Raw genomic sequence first — 6,442 nt, 5'->3', positions numbered from 1 at the left:
TCACATACCAACCACCCATGTCTCACTGAAAGTGTCCTTAATATCTAATTGCTTCACCTTAGGAGATAAGGATGACTTCATTTCTTAAATTTCTTAAGTTTTGTCTCCTCTTGTAAGCTATCTAAAGTAAGTATTTCATGCCCTGATAATACTGACCAATGCTGTTTAATGAAGGAATTTATTTAGTGTGATAACCTAGAACTGAAAATACAAGTGGTTTGCTCATTTTCCAGCATGAACGTTACTTGTAAAGGCCAAAGCTGTGCTTGTTTTATACACTTGTATGGATATCTCCACTGGAAAAATTTCATGAGCAATACTCAACTCTGCGTTTTAACATCCTGAAGATCCATACATATATGTTGTATGCAAAAAAACAAAACGCTGTCTGATTAGTCTAATTTTATAGGTTTTGGATAACAACCTTGAAACCTAAAAATAAAATTTATGTTCTGTAGATTTTCTGTACAAAGGAGTACAGAATCATTATTCTCTAAAAAAATATCAATGTCTAAAAAAAGGAATATTTATACTGGATCCAAATAGTATAACATCAAAAGCTTCTTAGCATCCAGTTAAAGTCCATTAAACATCCTTTTCACACAGATATGAATCATTCACTGCTACTTCAATTTCTGTTCAACATTTCTCTACATATGAGAAAATTTATAAGCAATTTTGATGCTCACCGCCCTCCACCCTTACAGGATTTACGTGGCGATATCACAAGCATCAGCCTCTTCACAGGTTCACTTTTCAAACATTACTTCAAATACAAATAAATTCTTTCAATAATTATTGATTTATCTTTTCAAGACTCTATTTAGTCGGATCGCAGGGGTGTGTCCTTGAGGCAGCTCGCTTGTAGAGCGAAACATGTCGGACAGTAGAACCCCTGGGTCCGACTAAATAGAGTCTTGAAAAGATAAATAAATCATAATTATTGAAAGAATTTATTTGTATTTGAAGTAATGTTTGAAAAGTGAACCTGTGAAGAGGCTGATGCTTGTGATATCGCCACGTGAATCCTGTAAGGGTGGAGGGCGGTGAGCATCACTGAGGTCACTTAAAATCCATCAAAATTGCTTATAAATTTTCTCATATGTAGAGAAATGTTGAACAGAAAATTGAAGTAGCAGTGAATGATTCATATCTGTGTGAAAAGGATGTTTAATGGACTTTAACTGGATGCTAAGAAGCTTTTGATGGTAAAAGGAATAGACATTTTGCCAAATTCTATAGTAAACATTAAATAAGGATTCTTATTGTTTAATTCAACTACTATATAAAACTCAAATGTAATTCCTTTGTGCCATTCTGTACCAAACTTAAGTCATAAATGTATCTCCCCCCCCCCCCCCAAATCTGAGTCATTCAGTCAGAGGTGTATAACTTGTTTTCTTCAAAGTGGATGATCTGCAAAGTCTGGAGTCATAGAAGCCTCCCTAGCCGTGCAATGAATCTGTATAGTTAAAAAAAAAAAATCACCATTGAACTCCAAAACGTCTTACATAAAGCCAATTGTGCCAATCCAACACTGATTAAGGACTGAACTGATGATGTTAATGACATGGGGGCCTTTTACTAAGCCACATAGGCGCCTATGTGCCCAAAGCATGTCAATTTGGAGTTAGCACCCGGCTACCGTGTAGCCTGGGTGCTAATTTCGTTTTTTGTGTCCACTGAGTTGAGCCAGAAAACAATTTTTATTTTCTGGCGTGTGGTGGAAACCGGGTGGTAATCATCATTCTATGTGCATAGACCATTACTGCCCGGTTAACACTTGAGGCCTTACTGCTAAGTCAATGGGTGACGGTAAGGTCTTAGGCCCAAAATAGACACGCACCAATTTTTATTTTGCTGCACATCTATTTCAGCCCCCCAAAAAAGGTCTTTCTTGCAGGTGCGCTGAAAATGGACCTGCGCGCATCCAATACATGCGTCTACACCAGCGCAGCCCATGTTTCAATGCAGCTTAGTAAAAGGGCCCTAAGGTGCGCTGATGTTCTGAGGTTCTAAAATTTATATATGTGAAAGCTAAAACTACACGAGAGAGGTTATTATTATACAAGGTGATTTCCTTGCTTAGTGAGTCTTTTGAATCAATGAGTGAGGCAGTTACATTTTAATTTAGGGTGTTTCATACAATCTGTTTCAGGTTTTTCTCATTAGCCTTCATAAAATAAGAACCTAGGTGTTGCTATACTTTGTGAGACCAACGGTCTATCTAGCACTCTCCTGTTTCTATCAATGGCCAATTGAGGTCACAAATACCCGGCAGAATCCCAAAAGTAGAAAGATTCCATGCTACATACACTGACGGATAAACAGTGGCTTTCTCATGGTCTCCCTTAATGACAGATTATGGGCTAACCTCAATGAATTTCTTCAAACTTTTTTTAAACACAGCTACATTAATTATTTTACCACATTCTCTGGCAACAAGTTCCAGAGCTTAACAATGCACTGAAAAAAATGTTTTCTATTTGCTTTAAAAGTATTTTTACCATGCAGTTCTTGGCATGTCCCCTAGTCTTTTCACCTTTTGAAAGAGTAAACAATTGATTTGGTTTACTTATTCCACTCTTAAGTGGTTTACCATACTAACCAAAGAGTAGTGAGACCGGCAGGGCTCTTCCATGAACAACAGGAAGACGATAAATTAGATGAGAACTTTGTGTTTGCAATACTAAAAAATAAAAAAAAGAGCAGGAGAGACAATTGCAGCAGAGGGAGCATAGGTAGGAAAGAAGAAGCAGAGAGAATAGAAAGAGGAGGGGCATGATATAAGGAACTATAATGTTTTGTTTTCCATTCCTTATTAGGAAAGGAATGGAAAACAAAAAGAGGACGTTATAATGCCTTTGTTTCGCTCCATGGTGCGACTGCACCTCGAATATTGTGTTCAATTCTGGTTGCCTCATCTCAAAAAGATATAGTGGAATTAGAAAAGGTGCAGAGAAGGGCGACAAAATGATAAAGGGGATGGGTCGACTTCCCTATGAGGAAAGGCTAAAGCGGCTAGGGCTCTTCAGCTTGGAGAAAAGGCAGCTGAGGGGAGATATGAAAGAGGTCTATAAAATAATGAGTGGAGTTGAACAGGTAGAGAGAAGCGTCTGTTTACATTTTCCAAAATACTAGGACTAGGGGGCATGCAGTTTTTGTTACATTTGTACCCCGTGCTTTCCCACTCATGGCAGGCTCAATGTGGCTTACATGGGGCAATGGAGGGTTAAATGAACAGTGCCCAGAGTCACAAGGAGCTGCCTGTGCCTGAAGTGGGAATCAGACTCAGTTCCTTAGGTTCCCCAGGACCAATGTCCACCACCCTAACCACTAGGCCACTCCTCCACTCCTCAATGAAGCTACAAAGTAGTAAATTTAAACAAATCGGAGAACTTTTTCTTCACTGAACGTGTAATTCAGCTCTGGAATTCGATGCCAGAAAATGTGGTAAAGGCGGTTAGCTTAGCAGAGTTTTAAAAGGGTTGGATGGCCTCCTAAAGGAAAAGTCCATAGATCATTATTAAATTGGACTTGGGGAAAATGCACTATTTCTGGGATAAGCAGCATAAAATGTTTTGTACTATTTTGGGGACCTTGCCAGGTTTTGTGACCTGGATTGGCCACTGTTGGAAACAGGATGCTGGGCTTGATGGACCTTTGGTTTGTCCCAGTATTGGCAATACTTATGTACTTATGACAGGAAAGGAACAAGAAGACAGTGAGACAGAGGGAGGGAGTCAGTAGTTGTGTCCAACATGTCCCCACCAAGGGAAAAACCATCTTATAGCTAGGAAAAGGCATCAGCAATGAAGTGCACTTTTAAATTGAGATTTAAAGGTTTGTGAAGAATCAAGGTCACATAGGTGAGAGAGGGAAGCACATTCCAGAAGGAAAGACCAGTGGACTGAGAAATGCAGTGATGTGTGGCTACATGAGTTAGTTGCCTGAAGGAGAGAATAGCCAACAGGTTTTGCTGAGAACAATGAAGGGAAAGGGGGTGGGACTTGGTATACCACCTTTCTCTGGTTACAATCAACGCAGTTTACATATTATACTCAGTTACTTATTTTGTACCTGGGGTAATGGAGAGTTAAGGGGTCCTTTTACAAAGGTGCACTAGCGTTTTTAGTGTGCGCTAAGTGCTAGAGATGCCCACATAGTCCTATGGGCGTCTCTAGCATTTAGCACACACTATCATTAGCGCATGTTAAAAACGCTGGCCTGCCTTTGTAAAAGATCCCCTAAGTGACTTACCCAGAGTCACAAGGAGCTGCAATGAGAATTAAACCCAGTAGGGTATCAATAACTGGCCAGAAAAGCTGGAAGGCCAGCGGACCTGATTTTAAAGAACAGGAGAAGACTTTTATAAAATATGATAGGTAATTAGAAGCCAGTGAGCAGTCGAAGGAGAGGGGTAACATCTGTTCTTTATTCCCTAAATCGTCATTGACCTCCCCTGGATGAGAGGATGGTTCCTGTGAAGTTTCATTGCATTTGCTTATACCATGTCCTAATACATGAAGAATGAGCAAAACCAAACATATATCATCTCTTGGGGGCAATGTCTCACTCCTAAGCTATGGATGCATTGGGTATGATCTCAGTTTCTCATATTTACTGCTAGCACTTTCCTAAATACTTGCATTTTGCCAAGGACAGCTTCCTTCTGGAAATCATAGGATGAGTTATATCGTATATAGGCAACTTATCAAGGGGCACTTAGATTTTTTTTTTAAATTAATTAAGGCTACCACATTGCCATAGTCTCTGATTGCATGTTTTGGTACTAGAGGATCATCTGTCTCCACACAATGTACTGTTTATGCACAGAAAACATGCCACAAATTGGGGGGGGGGGGGGGGATGTGCCATACACATATGCAGAAACATTTTGTGGTATGCAAATGTTCAGAATAAAACACAAGTGCCAGCACACATCGGTGCCTAAATATGAGCCTTGAAAAATACAAAAGGAGACAACACTGGCAGTGAAATCTCAAAACCCAGCATGAAACCCTCTCCACGTTCTCATTATTATCCCTATGTCAAAAGCCCCTGTTTACCTCTCTGTATTGCCACAGAATACTCAATGACCTCATTTATATTTATATTCATTTTAAAGCAATGTGCAACCATGTACTCCATGTGGGTTACACCTGTGCTCAATCCCTCTCTGCATTGCTTGGCATGTACAACCTGTGTTTCAACCCTCAGTAACCATGTGGTTAGGCCTGTGGTAGCTTTCTGAATCAGCACCTCAATAATTTACGTTGGATTGCTGTTTCTTTCTGTATGCCTAGTTATTTATATACACCTTAGGGTCTTAGTTCCTCTATGTTACAGTCTATTTCTGTGACTAGTAAATATTTAGAAATTTTATTTAAAAAATGTTAAAATAATCATGGTCAAGTCATTCAAATTTCTGTAAACCTTTTTTTTTTTTCTATAGATACTATGAAACCACTGATAATAATTTGTTAAAAGTTATGATCTGACCAAAGAGTTGCTCTGTGTATGTTGAATAATATGATTTTGCCAAGGGACATCATTTGAGACTATATAAAGAAAAATACAATGTGATCAGTGTGATCAGTTGGTGGCCTCATCTATAGCCAAGATTGATCACTTGTTATTTCTGCTTCAAAAATGAAGAAAAGCAAAAACTGTGGCCTTGTAGCTTAACTGGTGGCATTCATATGAATATGTTTGTAAAAAGGGCCAGCCGCACATGGAAGCGGTGCCACTTACACATGAAGTTGCAAAATTGCCGCTTCCATGCGGAAGCGCTGGGTTTATGCATCTCTCTGGATTTGGCAAGGAACAGGTCATTGCAGACTTTAGAGAGTGCTGTTTCTATTGAGTGGAGAGGGCGAAAACCGGATTGAAGCGGATCGAGGATGGCCTGAGAGGAGAGAAAATCAAGGCAGCGGCTGTGACAGCGCGTTCAAGTATTTTGGAGAGGAAGGTAAGGAGGGAGATGGGGCGGTAGTTGGAGGGACAGGTAGGGTCAAGTGATGGTTTCTTGAGGAGAGGTGTGACTACGGCGTGCTTGAAGGTCTCGGGGACCGTTGCAGTGGAGAGAGAGAGGTTGAGGATATGGCAGATGGAGGGGGTGACAGTATGAGAGATGGTGTTAAGTAAGTTGGTGGGGATGGGATCAGAGGAGCAAGTGGTGCATTTTGAGGAGGAAAGAAGGCGGGCGGTTTCCTCCTTGGTGATATCAGGGGAGGAGGAGGAAAGAGGCCAGAGCTGGTTGGTTGAGGGGGAGGGTTGGAGGGTGAAGGGGAGGAGGTGGCTTGGTAGTGAACTCAAGGTAGTAGTCATTTTATCCACATGTATATTTGTAAAATGACTTCTCCTGGTGTACATGTGCACTCCTGCATATCCTTACAGATATTTTACAAAATACATCGTATTTGGCACACTCTTTGGCAAA

Source organism: Microcaecilia unicolor, chromosome 1 (genome assembly GCF_901765095.1).
Source record: "Microcaecilia unicolor chromosome 1, aMicUni1.1, whole genome shotgun sequence".
NCBI classification, from domain to species: domain Eukaryota; kingdom Metazoa; phylum Chordata; class Amphibia; order Gymnophiona; family Siphonopidae; genus Microcaecilia; species Microcaecilia unicolor.
This window is presented reverse-complemented; position numbering follows the sequence as displayed.